The following is an 18,069-nucleotide window of genomic DNA, read 5'->3' as shown; positions in this document are numbered from 1 at the left end:
CCGAGGGTACCCTCCCACTGGACAGTATCAGCCAAATATTCTCTAGGGCGTCCTACCAGATGACAAAACATGCATGACAAACTGCCCTCTGGGATGATTTCCAGTGGATAAAACGTGACAGAGTACCCTCACAGGTAGGGCAAAACATGGTAGAGTACCCTCCCAGTGGACAGTACATAATAACATAACCTGTGTGCCCTTTAAGTGCTTTCTAGGGTGCCTTTCCAGATAACAAAATGTGAAAGGGCTTCCCCAGAGCAAAACATGACAGAGGGCAAAAGGTGGTAAGGCCCTCCAGGGTGCCCTTCAGGGGACAGTACATGATGAAGTATCCCCACGGGCAGGGGTTTTCAACCTTTTTTCCCTGGAGCTCCCCTGTACTTGTATCTAGAAAAGCAACCCCAAAACCCATACAACTTAAAAAAACATGATAGATTGCTGTCAAAAAAATCAAAATCAATTTTGATTGTTTCAATAAGTCTTGGTTCCATTAGGGGGTCCGGTTTGATTCAGTTCGGTTTGGTACGGTTTGGTACGGTAAACCCTCAAATAGTTTACGTTTCCACAGACACCCGTGCCCTCACTTGGTGGGCGGGCTGTAAAGGCTATGCATGTGAAGTCACAGTGCGAGTCAGCTGGTCTAGCCGCAGAGCTATAGAAAGCATGAGTGACAGAAATCATTCGGGAATAACCATTAAACAGCTTTATTTCAGCTGAAAGGGCTTTTTAAAAAAACAACTACATTTGAATGATGTTAACTGCTGTCAGTAAAGATCCTCAGCTGATGGAATACATGTACAGAGACAGTTTGAGTCGTAACTGTGCGTTAATAAGTGACTATATCTAGTCTATAACAGTTTATACCACAAATATGAAAGCTTAGAGCTGTACTGTGAGAATTCGCCACATTAAAAATCCAGTAAAAGTCCAGCTGGTGTTAAAATCAAGCTATTAAGTCAGAAATCCGTGGTGCACTGATCACGTTTTAAAATAGGCTGCAGTCCAAAATTTCACGAACACATCCAACTACCACAGAGCGATGTTTTCACAGGCTACCTAAAGTAAGAAGTAGATTAATAACTAGTTACAGAATAGAATTAACTGTTCTAAGGCTTTGCATTCACAAAACTTCAACATTAATTTAATTTCACATCCATGGCGGATAGACCAGCCTGAGACTTCAGGCTCTCCTTTGTGTTCTAAAATTCCGGTCCAGATAAACGTCAGGAAACTTGATTTGTAGCCAGATATCAATATCCGTAGACTGGGAAACAGTTTGGATCTCAGTCGAGTCCAAATATTTCCAATTTAAGCATATTGGTCCATTTTTTCTCCCATTTTCGCCCGCTCCTCACAGAGCAGACCTCCATGTTTTGCAGCCCGGGGGCAAGCAGCTTAGTCGCGCGCTGACGTGGCGTCAGTACAACCCCCTATTGCTGTGTGTGTAGCTCCACCTTTTTGGTACGGATAGGTAAGATTGGTACCCCTACGGAAGGGTGCCGAAAGGTGGGACGGTACGGGTCGGTTTTTTGAAACTGTGCATGACAGACAAAGTTATAACAGTTTCATATTGGACCAAATGGGAATAAACTCACTTTGGAGCTGAAATCTAGTGGCCACTTGAGGAACTGCAATTTTTTTGCACTTTATTTTCCAGCCCTAAGGTTGCTGCTGGGTGAATTCATATTGCAAATGTTTCTCAGACAGTGATGGGGTGAGACAGGTGTAAGAACAGATGCTGTTGTGCCATCCCCACCTTCTCCTCCTCCCTTCCTCACAACGACATCACAGCTTCTCGACACGCTGCTGACAAATCTCTCAGACATGTGAAAGCTGACTGACGTTGGAGGAAAGTTGGCTGCCACCAGCCTTCAAATGGTGGTGGAGGAAAAAGCAGGGATGTATCTTTCTGTGTATTTGTGTATCTGTATCTGTGTATCAGCGACAGGTACAGCAGATGAATCTCTAATTAGACTCTTGTGTGTTCTCTTTGGGGACTACAACAATGAAAATAGAGCTTAATTCCCTACATCAGAAGTTGTTTGATGTTGCTGCAATTATGGTTTATGTTTGCCAGGAGAGTCCTTTGTCTTGTTCTTTTAAGTCATCTTGTCATTATGCTCGTCACTCACACAGCAAACCTGATTGACAAAGGCCCCCCTGTGTTAAATGGGCTGTGAGGAGAGTGTCTGTTTTCCATGATGGGGTTGAATCAATAGTCTGCTCTCATTGATCCCCCCTTTTGCTCTAATGTTGTTTGGCCAACAACCCTTCTGAATGCTCGGGGACTTTTGTTTTCTTCTTTTCAGGCTTGAAATGAAACAATTCAATGATCAAGACTCGCATGTTTAAAGTCTAAATAGTGTAGCTTTAGTTGCTATCAATGCTGGCTAAGCAGGAAGCAAATGCTAGAGTGTTACACCTGCAGATTTCCCATGAAGCAGCAGGTGGGCAAATCTGGTCGCATAAATGGAGTCCAGTTGAACCTACACCTTTGTTGTTTCAATCAAAATATTTTCCAAATGATTTTCTGGTCTCAGTCTATTGGTTTAAGTCTTTTCCAACCCCTGTAACATTCATTTATTCTTGTTTACTGAATTTATTAAATTAGGACAAAGCAAAAAAATCAAAATTTCTGCATTCAAACAATTGCTAAAGTCCTCTGTAGTCATATTTAAGACATAAAAAATATAAAACAAAGTTATTTATTTTTACTGTCGTATGCCCACAAAAATAACCCAACCTGTCACGGCCTTGTTATTGAAGCCATCTGACAGAATAACACACTTCTGCAACGCCTCCTCGTGCTGCAAAACAGCACAAAAAAACCCTGCAATATCACATCGACCAGAGTATTCAGGCACTTTACAACAACACTTGTAAGTAAGCTCAGGTGCCTCCCATTTGTCTTCATCATTGCTGAGATGTTTCTATTCCTTGATTGGAGTCCACCTGTGTTAAACTGAATTTATTGGACATGAATCAGAAAGGCACACACCTCTCTGTAGAAGGCCTCATAGCTAACAAAGCAAATCAGAGCAAAAACAGGCATGAGGACAAAAACTGTCTGCAGAGCTCAGAGACAGGATTGTTGCAAGGCAATGAAGGTTCCCAAGAGCACAGCAGTCTCCATAATTCTCAAATGGGAGAAGCTTGGCACAATGAGGACCCTTACAAGAGCTGGCAGCCTGGCCAAACTGAGCAATTGACTGAGAAGGGCCTCAGAAATGGAGGTAACCAAGAACCTAATGGGTGCAGATGGGACAGAGTTTCAGCCATCTACATGAATGCTCACCTTAAGTTTGCAAGAAGCACCTGAAGGACTATTAGACTGTGAAAAAAATACAGGCACAGCCAATTACCTGTCCTAAACCATCCAAACTGTTAAGCATGGTGGTGGCAGCATCATGCTGTGGGGGCGCTTTTCAGCAGTAAGGATTTGGAGACTGGTCAGGGTTGAGGGAAAGGTTGAATGAGAAAATTATAGAGAAATTCTCAATGATAACCAGTTCCACAGCACTTCTTAGGCTGAACTAAAGGTTCACCTTCAACATTCCTAAGCACACAGCCAAGACAACACAGGAGTGGCTTAGGAACAACTCTGTGAATGTCCTGGAGTGGCCCAGCCAGACTTGAACCCTATCAAACATCTCTAGAAAAACCTGAAAATGTCTGTCCATCGATGATCTCCATCCAACCTGACTGAGCTTGAGAGGGTTCGCAAAGAAGAATGGCAGAAAATCACCAAATCCAGGTGTGTCCAGAACAGTTTTACATTTTTGCCATAGTCCATTTTGAATCAGCTTTGGCCCAGAGAAGACAGCGTTAGGTGGATTGTGTTCATATATGGCTTTTTCTCTGAATGATACAGCTGTAACTTTCATTTGTGGTTTTCACGATGAACTGTGTTGACAGACATTGATCCTCTGAGGACTGATTTTCAGAACAGAAACATGGCTGTTTTTAATGCAGTGCCACTTGAGGCCCCAGAGATCACAAACATATATTATCTATACAGGTCTTTTCACTTGTGCACAGAGATGTCTCCAGATTCTCTGAATCTTTTGATGATATTATGAACTCTAGATGGTGGGATACTCAAAGTCTTTACAATTTTAATAAAAAACACGCCACAATGTTAAGTTGCAGTTTTTTGCAGCCTGACCATTCTTGCTTACGATCAGTGTTGGGTGTAACACGTTACTAAGTAACTAAGTTCTACTTTTCTAAGTAATGCGTTACAGTAACTCCTTTACTTTTTATACAGTAGTAACTAGTGGTGTAAAGCGTTTCTTTTTAAAATCATTAACCCCGTTCCAATTACTGAGAATTTAAATCACTTGTTACTTGTTGCTTTTACAGCTGACAACTCGTTGATAAAGGTTAGTAAACATCCGGTTCAGCAGACAATGTGACCGGACCGTAGGCACATCTGCATCCTGTGACAGGGCACAGCCTCTGCAGACATGCAGACACATTATGGCTGAGCACTCGAGCGAGGGCTCCCTGTTTTGGAAATACAAGCATTACTTTCCCTCCTCGGAATAAAGGACGAAAAAGAACCGGGAATTAAACTTTCCCAGTGCCAAGTGGGAAAGTACCAAGTCACGAAGTACTGAGTTTAACAACACGCTGCAGCTAAACTAGTTTCCAGAGAACCAGACGCTACAAACACCGCTAACCCAGGTGCAGCTTATGTTAGCAGCTCACGTTAGCGCAGCAGACCAAGGAGGAGCCACTCCATGCAAACAACCACAGCTGGATTTGAAATCACCGCCAGCTGCAGCGTGTCACTAAGGAAGCACTAAACAGATAGCAAGGAATGTCGTTGAAGACATACTGAAAGACATTTAGAGAGCAGCTGGGATTTAATCTGTAAACTGTCAATAGAGTACAGCTATTTTAGACTTCTTGAACAATGTAAAATGCTTTAACACTGTCAAAAGTTGGGAAACACTTCTACTGTGTTTTATTGTTTTACCACTTTCCTGTGGTGTTTTAATTTGTATTCATTGATTTATTTTGGTTTACTTCCGGTTTCCGGAGTCTCTTGCTGGCTGCTAACTTTACTCTGCTCTCCCTGAGGCATCCCCCCCTCCCCCCCGGTGCTGTGGAGAGTCCACACCTGCAGCGAATCACTCATTTGACGGACACTACTTAAGATCGGCTGCAGCTCTCTACAGCGCCTGAGTCTTGCAGACCTTACCTCACGGTAACTCCAGCTCCAGGTGCACTCTCTCTCAAGATCTTCAGAGAAGTTTCCTGTGTTCTTTGATGATTGTTATCAGTGATTTCCAGTGCTTGCATTTTTGTGAACTTTCCTCTAACGTGCCTCTCCTCTTCTTCCAGTGCCTCCAGCCCAGATCACCGCAGCCAGCACCAGCGCACTCTCTCACTCACCTGGACTCTTGGAATCCCCCCTCCCTTGTTCACTTACCTGCACAATAAAACTGTTTAAACCTGCTCCTCCGTTTCCGCATTCTGGGTCCAACTACACTACCGAACATAACATTTCCAACATAATGATAATGGCTACAATGCTTTAAGACATTAGTTATTTCCTCTCACACTGCCACAACAGCACAAATGAATGTGATGTGAACAATAATGAGGACTGAATAAAAAAAAAGTAACGCCTGAGTTACTTTTCAAAGTAACTAGGTACTTTAACAAAGCAGTATCTCAGTTACTAACTCAACATTTTGCAAGCAGAAACTATCAACTGTAACTAGTAACTAGTTACTGTTTTTCAGTAACTTGCCCAACACTGCTTATGATAGACTCTGAAATGCACCTTTTATACCCAGTCATGTTGTTGACCGTTTCCCAGTTAAGCCAATGAGTTGCAAAAGGCTGTTTTGGCGCTCATTTTATGAGTACCACTTACTTTTCCAGCCTTTTGTTGCCTTGTCCCATTTTTTTTAGATGTGTTGCTGCCATCAAATTCAAAAGGAGCTAATCTAATATGGTGTTTTTGTTCTACTGTGAATAAATGATGGGAATATGACATTTGAAATCATTTGAAATCACTGCATTCTGTTTTGATTTACATTTTACACAGCACATCCCTTTTTTGGAATTGGGGTTGTATTTGGAGAGTTGAGGCTTGTCACTTAGTCTCAACCTTTCATCCTCATAAAGTCCCCTCTCTTTTCCAAGCCACTGAGATGTAAGAGGCAAAGTGTTGCATACTTTGAGAGCATGGCTCAGTATTAAGATTAGTCATGGTGGCTATTGATACGTTCACATACAAGCGAAAATATTTAAAGTGCCGAAATGTTTTCTTTTGGTCTTCCACCAGCAGGATTTGCCTCCCCAGGTGGTCGATGTTAGCATTCAAGACATCTGTAATGATCGGAAAGCCTGTGTTTGCTTGTGCAACAAAAGGAACACATTAAATATTCCGGCTTGTAATTTGTGCAGAGAAGAAGAGGAGAAATGAAGGAGGCCAAATGAGCTTTTCCCTCTGGGCTGCAGATTGTTATAGTCTCTTGAAATCTGGGTCTTTGTTGTCTGTGTGAGCTGTAATTGAAAAGTTCCAGCCCCCCCTCCCGCCTGTTTCTCTCTTTCTCTTCCCCCTTGCTCATCTCCTCTCGCTCTCTGTATCCCAGTTTCCTCATCTGACACCACATAACTTCCCTTCTACCATCCATATCCAGCGTTCCCTCCTCTCTCAGCGTCTTTTCTCTCGTGTTGAATTCTCTGTCATCTCTTCAATCCTCCCTTATGTTCTTCCAGTCTCGATGCCTGCTGTGCTTTAGGATGAATGTAGCCGATTTGATCATTTGCAACTCAGCTTTCCTCCAGCAGATGAAGAAAGTGGGCGGAGGAAACTCTCAGAATCCTCCCGGATGATGATGTGAAAGAGCTTGACATGACGGTGGTGTTAACATGCCTCAACATAAATGCCAAACATGCAATGTGCCAAAGTAATCATAAGTGAGGAGTGACATTGTGATTTTCTACAGTATTAGAGGCAAGGGGGAATAAGGTCCAGCTGCACCTTATATAAAGCATAAAGGCTTCAGCATAAAGCAGGACTGAGTGACTGAGTTCATGTGTTGCCGTGCATCAGCTTTCCTGAAATGAAACAAAACCATTAATTTTACTTAAAAGCTCTGCAGACATGTTCCTCTTTCAACCACAAGCTACAAATTTGTTCCACCGAGTAATTGCCTCTTCTGCAGCCTCTTTTGTGAAAGAGTGAATTGTTCTTGATGAGCAGAGTGAAACACAGATCATGTCCGCACCGTGCACCGTGTACCCATTGTTCTTTGAAAGTCTCTCCAAAATGGAAAAGCAATGTAACTTGGCAGCAGGTGTTGAATGTGAAAGTGCAAGCAAATTGGAACGGATGATAATGATGAGGTCTCGGCTTTGCTAATTCCATTTAACCCCAGAGTGAGAAAAGGCGGCCATTGGAGGGATGCCTCTCGAGTGTTAGTAATTGGACAGAGATCTGCAGAAAAGATGTTTGGAAAAGAAACAGTGAATGCCCCTGAAGCCCCAATGAGAGAGATGGTGGCTGAGGCCCATTAGCCATTGTTTCAGCACATTAAACATCATCTAAATGCTCATATATACATTAAGTAAATGAGTTTTAGTTTGATGACCTTCCTTTACAGCTTTTTGTTAACAAAATACTGTATCAGCTCTGCTTTTTCTTTTAAGTAAAGGGAGCAAATGACTGAAGTTGTCAAATTTTTCTACCTGTTTAAAACCCGTTATTTCAGAACATTGCAATCTGTGTAATAAAAACAAATGACAGTCAAAAAACGAACTCAAACTTTCACAAATTACATCTAATCAGACAGTTGAAAAAGTGATCAATTAATGTTGTACACCCGTCTAAAGTAGATGTGCAACATACTGTTCCTTTCCTTATCCCCAAACCAAAATCTGGATGGATTTCCAGAGAACAATTTATTTTAATACTGGAAGACAGCACTTAAAGCAAATTATTACTCAGTCACCTCCATTACAGCTCTTGGTGTTAAGGTCCAGTACCTTCATGCTATCCAGCATCCTGAGTGGGCGATTTTCAAAGCCACAATATCTCTTGATCCAATCATCCACCACTGTCAGCTTTAAAAATTTGTTCTCTCTCCTTCACAGTCAGTCAGTTGATTCAGTGCGAATGCTGCAACCCTCCTCCACCCTAGCAACCTCCATTACAACTCACTAGTGTTCAGGTCCTTCATGCCATCCTGCACCCCTTTATCGCCACCTACCTAAACCAACAAAACTGACTGAGCACCAACTAACACTGATTGAAATGATGACAACTTAAAGCAAAATTAAGTACCCAAATTTAGCCATATTTTGACCTGACTGCATCAGCTGCCCATCATTAAACGTCTGGTCTGTATATAACTGATGGGGGGGGGCATCTTGTTGTTTGACATAATCAGTGATGTGACCAGGATGACCCACAATCCCAACTTGACAAGACTTGCATATCAGCATTTTGCTTGCATTTTCTGTCTAATTTGACACCCAGATCTGATGTCAGTTATGTGTACCCTGACACTGAGAAATAGGATTATAAACACTCAACACTCCACAAAATATACGGGGTGTAACGGTTCACAGAGGTCATGGTTCAGACTGTACCTCAGTTTTGGGGTCATGGTTTGTTACGGGTTAAGCCCGGAATATATAGGCCTAATAGGTTCTTGCAGATGGGGTCACACAGCAACACAGCAGTGATTTCTGTATAGAGAAATGCTACCAAAAAGGCCATGTTTTGAGGAAAGCGGACAGGTGTGGTTCAGTACAGTTTTGCCATGGTTTAGCACATTAAACTTTGATCTTACCTGTGTTTGCTCCATCTTACCAACCTCCAGCCTCGCTTGTTTCTGATGGGAAATCAATCTCTTAGAAGAGATCCAGATTATTTGGCTCTGAAACGGCTCTTGATTTGGTACCAGTTTAGCTTTTAAAATAAAGATTAAATTACAAAAAAAGGGATGGAGGAAAGGAAACTGGCACTTAAACAGGAGCTAGCTACAGCTGCTACAAGTGCCATCCCGAAGAACAGGCTCACTTGTAAATGGCACATCATTCCTCAGTTGCTTGTTCCACAAGGTTTATTCTGTTTGTAGTGTTTTACTGTTTCAATAAAAAGCACGTTTGTGACAAAAAGAGGATGTTTTCATGTAATAAAGGGGCACAGCTAGACTCTTAGCTTAGTAAAAGACTACCCAAAACTCTTGTCACCCTTACTCTGGCTAGACAACACCAGGAGGCCTGTAGGACTGAGTATTTGTGATATTTATCACCTCTACATCAGGTAAATCGATTAAATTGTGATAAAAAGTTTCTTTTTTGGAAAAATGTCGGGATCGTACAAATATTTTCTGATAACTGTAGCATACAGGTCCATTTAGAGCTGTAAAGTACTAACTTTTATAACAGCTGTGGTATCAAAGCAGTTATCAGTATTGTTAACATTTTTGTTGGTGTCAACTTGAAGTGTAACATTGTGGCTACGTGACAACTCTACAAACAACAACACGAAGCACAGATGGATATGAAAAAAAAAAAGCAGACAGGTCTGGGGTCTACCTGGTAGAGCGCACCGCATATCTCTTGGTTATTCAGGTCAGGAAACACACATGTCCGAGGCTTTGTCAAAGCGTTGGCTTCTGTGGCCCAGCTGCTATTTTTGCCTCTTCCCTGTACATGCCCTTTCATTCTTGAGTCACACTGGAGCATTGGAAGCCTGACCTAGAATAGTGAGAGGCTGTCACACGACAGGACGTGAACATCTGCGCACAAAAAAAGGTAACCAAACAGTATCACTACTCAGGGAATAGAGCTTCTTCTCTATTCATGTAACAGCCCCCTGATAGTGAAGCTAATGAAAGCACTTCAAGACGATTGGTGACTTTCAGTGACATTGTACACACTGTATATGCAAAAATATATACCCAAGGCCTCTGTGAGTTATTATTGAATGCCAGAGTTTAATCGAATGCAAATGAGGCCTCCAGTAAAGTAAAAGCTTTTCTCATTAAACCCTTATACAGCAGTTTTATTGAGCACTGGTGATGTTGCAAGAACTAAACAGAGTGTGAGCTTCATTTAACAGCTGATTGACTTCATGTCTATTTACATATCTCACTTAATTTCTAAATCATTAAATAAATATGACTTGAAACCTTAGATTTTTTTAAAGGTACATCATGTGGCATTTTAAACATTGATAAAGCTAAAATGAAATACATCCTAACTATATTTATGTGTAAGGTCTTTCTAAAATACATCCACTGTTAGTAGAGATGTGATGATGGAGTTTCATAGCAAGAATTGAAGTTAAAACCTTATTAGGTTTGGAATACTTCAAAGAAATTAAAACCAAACCAATTTTGGGTTTCATATCTGAATGGATCAATTGAACAAAAGGTTGCAATCAGTCAGAATACAGGGAGTGTATGCCTGGGGAGACTGGTGCTACCTATTAGTATGACATCTTGTTGGCTTCTTCTCTGAAAGTCTCAAACCTTAAATTCACAAAAAAGTAGACTGACCATAGACGGCAGAGTTACCTTCAAGCAGAAACCTTTGAGATTCAATGATTAATCTAACATGAAATTATAAAAAACTACAGTCCCTCTCTGGGCCACTAGAGGCTGTTTCTAAAAGCAAGTAAATCTTGATTAAGCCCATCTCAAAATGTCAATTAGGGTTAATTACACATTTTTAGCTTTAAACTGAGGGTGCTTTCACAGTAGGGGCCCGGTCCTGGATCCGAGTGCACTTGAGCCCAAAGTCTGGTTCGTTTCGGTAATGTGAATGCAAACGACCGGGCCCACTTGGGGAGGTAGTCTCGGGCGCGATTCAAGTGGACTCTGGCTCGGTTCCGATGAGATGTGAATGCAACTGCGCCCGGATACGGGACAAAGCTCTGTATCAGCTTTATGACATCATCGAAAAAAAAATAAAGTTCTTTCCATGGCACAGCAGTTTGTTCATATTATTCCTCAATAAAGGGCAGAAATCATCAGAATCCAGTTAATAAATGGTCTGCTGTGACTCACCTTACAGATGAACACAGGTTGGAGTCAGTGAGAGGAGGTGCAAAGGCAATTAAAGTCTCCTGTCACCTCAAAAATTGCTGTATCTGAGCAGCACGAGTCCATTTAATCCTCTGAGCTGCACGTAGATGTGCAGATACAGAGAGCGAAGTTGCTGGCATCTTAAAAAGTGATTTTAAATCATCCATGGCTGCAGGATGGACTTTTTGCTGGGTCAAAACAAAAACAATCTTCGCTCAGGTCATGACCCCAGTGGTTGCCATGGTAGCTTCTTCTTCTTTCTCTTCCTTGGCGGGGGTTGTAAACCAGCTACGTGCATACCGCCACCTGCTGTTTCATACCAAGTAAATATGCAAGTGGGCCCGAGGACGGTTCTATGTTGCTAGTATGAAAGCAAGCCAGCGGGGGGGAAGGGGGAGGGGGAGGAATCGCACCATGGCGTGGTTTGAAACAACTGGGTCTAATGTGAAAGCACCCTAAAATAATTTATGGTTCCCATAGTTATTTATCTGATGCTTACCATAACGTGTTACTTATTCCAACATACTCCAAAAAAGTTGGGGCAAGAGCAAGAAAGGACAAAGTTGTGGAATGCTAAACAACACCTGGAACATTCCACAGATAAGCAGATACAACTGTGACAGGTGAAAGTACCATGATTGGGTTTAAAAGGATGTGCGCCTGAAGGGCTTTGTCACACTTTGTCTAAAATCAACAATGGAGCAAGGTTCTAGACTTTGTGAAAGACGACGTGGGCAAATGGTCCAATATATGCACCTGTCCCAACTTTCTTGGAAATAGGTGCAGGCATCATATGAATAATGTGTATAGTCTGTGTATTAGTTTCCTCCTTACTCATGGTTGCCACCCATGCCTTAAAATACAGAATCGTCCCGTATTCGACAGTTAAATGCGGTACTCCATTTTGAATGTATTTTCATCCCTTACATCCTACTCTGCCACTGATTGGTTAATACTTGTTGCATATGTCAGTTGGATTGGTCAGCTAAGAGAGAGCCAATCAGAGGCAGCGTGCAGCGGGTCTTTTCTTTGCAAAACGCGAAGAGAGAGAGTGAGATAGAGGGGAGGGGGCTGTCAGCTTCAAACACTAACAAAGCAGGAGTGTTTACAGATACGGAAGTGAGCAGGAGGATTAAACACTTTGTCAGACACTAGTGGCGAACTCAAGTACATTTGCCCTTTCAAGTGTTTTCTGTAGAGCACAGTGGCCTGGAAGACATAAAAGATAAATTAATTTAAGGCTTATGTTAAGAAGTAATAAATAGTTACCTTTGGTATTGGAGGGATGGGTTCAAAGGTGAAATATTATTTTTCAAAAGAAACAGAAATTGCCTTCAAAACAACAGGAGAATATAAATCTCCAACCAGGTCGTTTAAATGAAAGCACGCATTTGAAAATAAATTGCTGTTGAACTTTAGATTTGAATGTATCTAGAAGTCTCTATCTGCTATTGACTGGTGGCAGCAGAGGTTAAATAGCTGGCTGCTTTCACATATGTGATGGGAAGCTTGGAACACAATTTTTTAAAAGATTTTTTTTCTTTTTTAATTTTACTGCAACTGATACAAAAATGACCTGATTAAAAACTGCGGTTAAAAAAGTACAATTAGGCCTACACAAAAATCTCTCAGCAGTAAAAAGAGTAGTAGTAGACATGGTACTGGCACCCCATTCCTCTGGCCTGTGGTGGTTTTGGTCCTGAGGAGTGTGAGACGTGACATCTTTTGTTTTTATGCACATAAAGTGGCAGCCATGGTTGAACCAGAACAAAAATCCGGAACCCTCTGACATTTGTGTGATATCCAGTACATCTATGCCCATTCTGACCTTCTTAAGCAAACAAAGATCTGTTTTAAATGATATTTTCCTTTCTTTCATAAAGATTTTATGTTGGAGAGTCAACTTACCACTGAGATGTTTAATATAGTTGTTAATGCAATGATTTTCATCAGGCTCTGCCCTCAACGTGGAAATTAAATAGGTATGATATTTTTTGTAAGAAGGCACATTGTGGTAATTGGCTCAGTTGTGAGATGCTTGTGGATGGATTTAATTTTTAGTTTGGAGCAAGGCTAGCTTCTCCCCAAAGCTTCAAGACTTTTTGCGAAGCTATGCTAACCTGCTGCTGGCACACTGGCTTCACTTTTAATGTTGAAATACACTCTTGGCACCAATCTGATTCTATTCAGTGAAATCAGTGACATTTTTCATTCTTACACTTTTAATGTTAATTTAGTTCTTTGGTTTAAGGGTCACATGTGATTGCTGCATCACCTTCTGTAATGTGAGGGTTTTACCTTGAAGACCACCTCATCACTTACACTCATGGATCAGGACAGTTGGAGTGACTTTGTGCACTTATAACAAAGAATTGGAGTCTGTAAAAGCATTTGATTGAGCAAGAGTGAATAAAAATAAATGGTGTTTGATCTGATATAAATGAAGGGCAGTCACTAGAGCATCTTGAGAGCTACAGGAGTTCAGGAGAGGTCAACGCCAACTCTGAGCCACTTTTTCTGGAGGCTTTTTTTCTGCCCCTTATACCTCTTTAAATGCAAGAGTTATTCAGAAGATTGTGCGTAACCATCATTTCAGCCATTATCTTTACCGCTTATCCCGGTCAGGGTCATAGGGGGACCAACCCAGCTGTCATTACCCACAGAGATACTGAAGTGGGTAATTCTGGCTCAACCTCACCAGCTTCCAAGGTGCATGGAGGATGAAGACAGTCAGCTTTATTGGTCGCACACATTTAGGCCTGTAGCCTTGATCAGGGTCAACCCTGATGTGTCGGTCTAATGAAGTTGTTCTCTAAACTAGAAGTGTTGATGGAGATTTCAGTTTCCTTTATAACCCATAGAGAAGCCATGCATGTACAAGGAGAGCACAGAAAGATTCCTTCTGACAGGATTTCCAATCAGGAACCATCTTGCTGTAATGTGGCTCTGCTAACCCTAATTATGCACATTTTTTGGTTTTAAAAGGATAACCGAAAACATCTTAAAATGACGTGTATATCACATCAGCATGTTACCTCACTTAGTTAAGACATTATCTGTTTAGAATATTTTAAAGGATAATATAACACTAAAGATATAGACAAAACAGCCAGATCCTTGCGAGGCACCTCTTGACACAGTCTTTTATATCCTGCAAAGCTTTGAGATAAAACCTGATTGAAAGCACAAATTAAAGCTCCTTCTTTTCCAAACCCATCAGTCACCATGAACTTACACTCATATAAAGGATGATTGTTGGAAGAAGGAATGAAATTTAGCACTCTTGAATGTCAGTCCTGAGTAACAAAGCACTAAATAAGCTTTCTCGGAGAAGGAGTGCGCTTTTTTGTAATACCAGGACACTGAAGAGGAGAAGCAAACGATGATATTAATCTGTTCACACAAATCCTGTGCTTTTGAGCACTGTACTCAGTCAAGGTGAGGAAGTGTGAAAGCAGTGAACAATAATGATAAAAAAAAATGTGCATAATTAGTCTGTTAAAATGCGTTGAATCGGGTAAAGAGGTCTGAGTTTGTCCTTGCATGTCTTTTCACTGATTTATTTCAAAAGGAAGACTTCTGCTTGTTAAAGCTGAATAATCTGCACTTTACCAGGTGCCATAAAGTGCACCTGCGTTCATGTGCCAGGCAGCTGACCTTTTCCATCCCCACTCTCCTTTGCATGTTAGCATTAGACACACAGTCTTGCCAACAACATCTGAAGATGTGCTGAAGAGAAGTTGTCACAAAGGAGTCCAGGCGGCACCTCTGGCCATCAGTCAACATCCAGGCCTCACAAGAGTATAGAAAGACCGGAAGGACCAAAGATTGGAAGACTCTGACTTCCGTGAAAACAATTAACCTACAGTGATGACCATTTTTTAAATAAAATAAACTGATGAAATTAAAAATATCTTTATTATTGCTACAAGGAATGTGCATTAAAAGGAACTGTCACAATAAGCAACAAATTGAAAAGACTATACTCATTGTTCTTGAAATTTTGAGTCAGTATTTTGGGACAGGAATGGTTAGGTTGGGATCAGGGAGTCATGCAATGTAGGGTGGCTTCAAACCAGAGTCTGCTTGGGCCTCACTTTGGCCTTGCCTGACTTAAACTTTTCAGTTGTCTTTTCTCTGAGTTGCTTGGGGTGTTCTTTTGAATTCATGGTGTAATGGTTGCCAGGAATACTGATTAACCAGTGACTGGACCATCCAGACACAGGTGTCTTTATACTACAATCACTTAAGACACATACATTGCACTCAGGGGATCTCCTTTTCACTTACTGTGAGACTTCTAGCACCATTTGGCTGGAGCTCTGTTGAATTAGGTCAGTCACTTTCAAAGGGGTGAATATTTATGCAGCCAACTTTTTACATTGCATATTTATATTCAATTGACATTACTTTGTATAAACCTGTTTTCACTTTGACATTTTAGAGGGTCTTAAAAGCCAGTTCATATTGACCATGACTGATTTATAAAATCAACAAAAGGGTAAAACAGTCAAGGGGTTGAATACTTTCTAGAGGCGATGTAGTTATGGTCCAACTAGTGCATCAATGTTTGATGAAAATGGAGGCGCTCTGAGAAAATCAACCCCTGTACAGATTAAAAATGCACTGTGGAGATGACAACAGTATTTTTTTCTCCTATGCTGTGAACATGTTTATTTGTGCTTTAAAAATGTACATTTGAGTATGGAACCTGATGGGGAAACAAAATCTAATCCCTGAAACTAATCCCTTAAAATGGTACCAAAGCCCTTTGCTTAGCTTAACATGGTTCCCCGTCAAAAATTTTTGCTGACTTAATTTCAGGAACTTATTTCAAATCACAACTTCCTCAGCTGTAACTTTGCGACACTACATACTCTCCACTCCCACGCCGGGTGGCTCCATTGATCGGCTCAGTCGGCCTCAGACTCAGGGTTCAGCTCACAGGGTGTCTAAGTCACACAGCCAGAGACCCAGAGAGCTGCTGAGGATTATTTGATGGACTATTCCAGTCACCTTGGTCACATGGGAGTACAAAGTCATCATTTGATTATAAGATGAATGTTAGGAGGGCTCCTTCTGACAGCTTTGCGATGCTCCTAATGCATCATAATTGCTTATAATGTATTTTTGTGAGCCTTAGCACGGGGACAGCTATGGAGAGCTTTAGTGAATGTGTAATGATTCCTCGGTCAGTGGTGCATTAACACGTGGAGAGAAAACATCATCAGCACTGTGCCAAAGGCAGTGACAGTGTCATTTGAATACATCACATCACGTCTAATCCAAACAATCTCTAATATATCCATCGTCACTGTAGACAAAGCTGTGCACACACTCTGAAACCTGTTGCGGCGTTTCCAAATAAACCAGTTTGCTGTCTCTCCAGAGAACCTCCAAACTTACCCCAAACTGTACAGGTGGCACTTTTTTGAACAAAGTCTGACCTTCAGATCTCATTATATTAAGTTGTGTTTCTAATTTGCCTGAGATGAGAAATTCAGTTGCCAAATATTCCTCTGCAGAAGACACTGGCTGGCTCATTACACAGAAAGAATATATAATGATGTATTCCAGCGGCAAGGTCAGACTCATCACGAATCCTCTGGTCAGAAGAGACAGATAAAACCTTATTTTACCTTTATGCTTTCTAAACTGCCTCAAAGTGAGATTTTAATAATGTTATCATACTTTTTTGGTATTGTCAGAGCCAATTAATAATACAGTAGAGTGAGAACACTGTGTGCGTTCCTTTTATTCAAGCTGGCTGCATGACTTAAGAGGGGGCAATGTTCGTCCGTCCACTGCTTTGTTTCAGACTAGAATACTGGATGGATTGGGTGAATTTAAGGACAGAGTCAATGTCCCTAAAGGATGAAGCTCACTGACTTTTGCTGAACTCTGATCCTCTCTCTAGAGCCATTTTGATAATCACATGGTATAGCTTTTTGAGAAATGTCGCTAAGATTGAAAAAAAAAAGACTAAAAAGAATGAACAAACTATGATTTCATCCAATGGCTTTTAAACTCATAAAGCCTCAAGTTTGCTATTTTGTTGCCATGTTGGTTTACTGGAGCAGGAAGTGGCCATGGCTGGGTCTGAAAGAGCATACATGTCACATTTCTACAATGTCAATTAGATGTAATGCAAAATAAGCGACTACATAAATATTCAACTCCTTCAAGTCAGAGATGCACTAGATGCACCTTTGGATGCAATCACAGCACTGATTCTGTGTGGATAGGTCTCAAGCTCTGTCAGGTTGCATGGGGATCAGAAATGGATAGCCCTTTACAAGTCCAGCCACAAATTCTGTTTTGGATTGAGGTCTGGGCTTTGACCCGGCCACTCCAGAACATTCACCTTGTTGTCTTTCCCCATGTCTTTTTTCCACTTTATGCCGTAGTTCTCTTGTGGACTGAAAAGGTCGTCCTCTAGGATTTTCCTATTTTTTGCCGTATTCATATTCGCCTCTATTTTTACGAGCCTTCCAGGGCTGGTTGCTGAGGAGCGTCCCCACAGCATGATGCTGCCACCAATGTGCTTCACAGTGGGGATGGAGTTTTTGTGGTGATGTGCAGTGTTTGGTGCCCGCCAAACATAGAATGTTGTCTGATGGCCAAAAAGCACCATTTTGGTCTCATCAGACTTTTGGCGAACTCTAGTTGAGATTTAATCTGAGTTTTCTTCAACAGTGGCTTTCTTTTTGCCACCCTCCCATAAAGCTTCAACTGGTTAAGAACCTGGGAAACAGTTGTTGCATGCAGAATATTAGCTGCTGAAGCTTCAGAGTACTCATATGTGTCTTGGTGGCCACTCAGTTTGTGAGGACGGCCTGATCTAGGCAGATTTACACGTGCTAACCTTGCAAAGCAGATGGATACCACCGTTTCCGTGCTTCTTACTGGTGAATCCATCTTGCAAAGCTCACATCTGAACCGTTTGGGCCCGGTTAGAAAGTGACAGGACCAATCAGCGCCGAGGGGCAGTACTTTCTGGCCTGACGGA

The sequence above is a fragment of the Cheilinus undulatus genome, linkage group 13, assembly GCF_018320785.1.
Source record: "Cheilinus undulatus linkage group 13, ASM1832078v1, whole genome shotgun sequence".
In the NCBI taxonomy this organism is placed as follows: Eukaryota; Metazoa; Chordata; class Actinopteri; order Labriformes; family Labridae; genus Cheilinus; species Cheilinus undulatus.
This window is presented reverse-complemented; position numbering follows the sequence as displayed.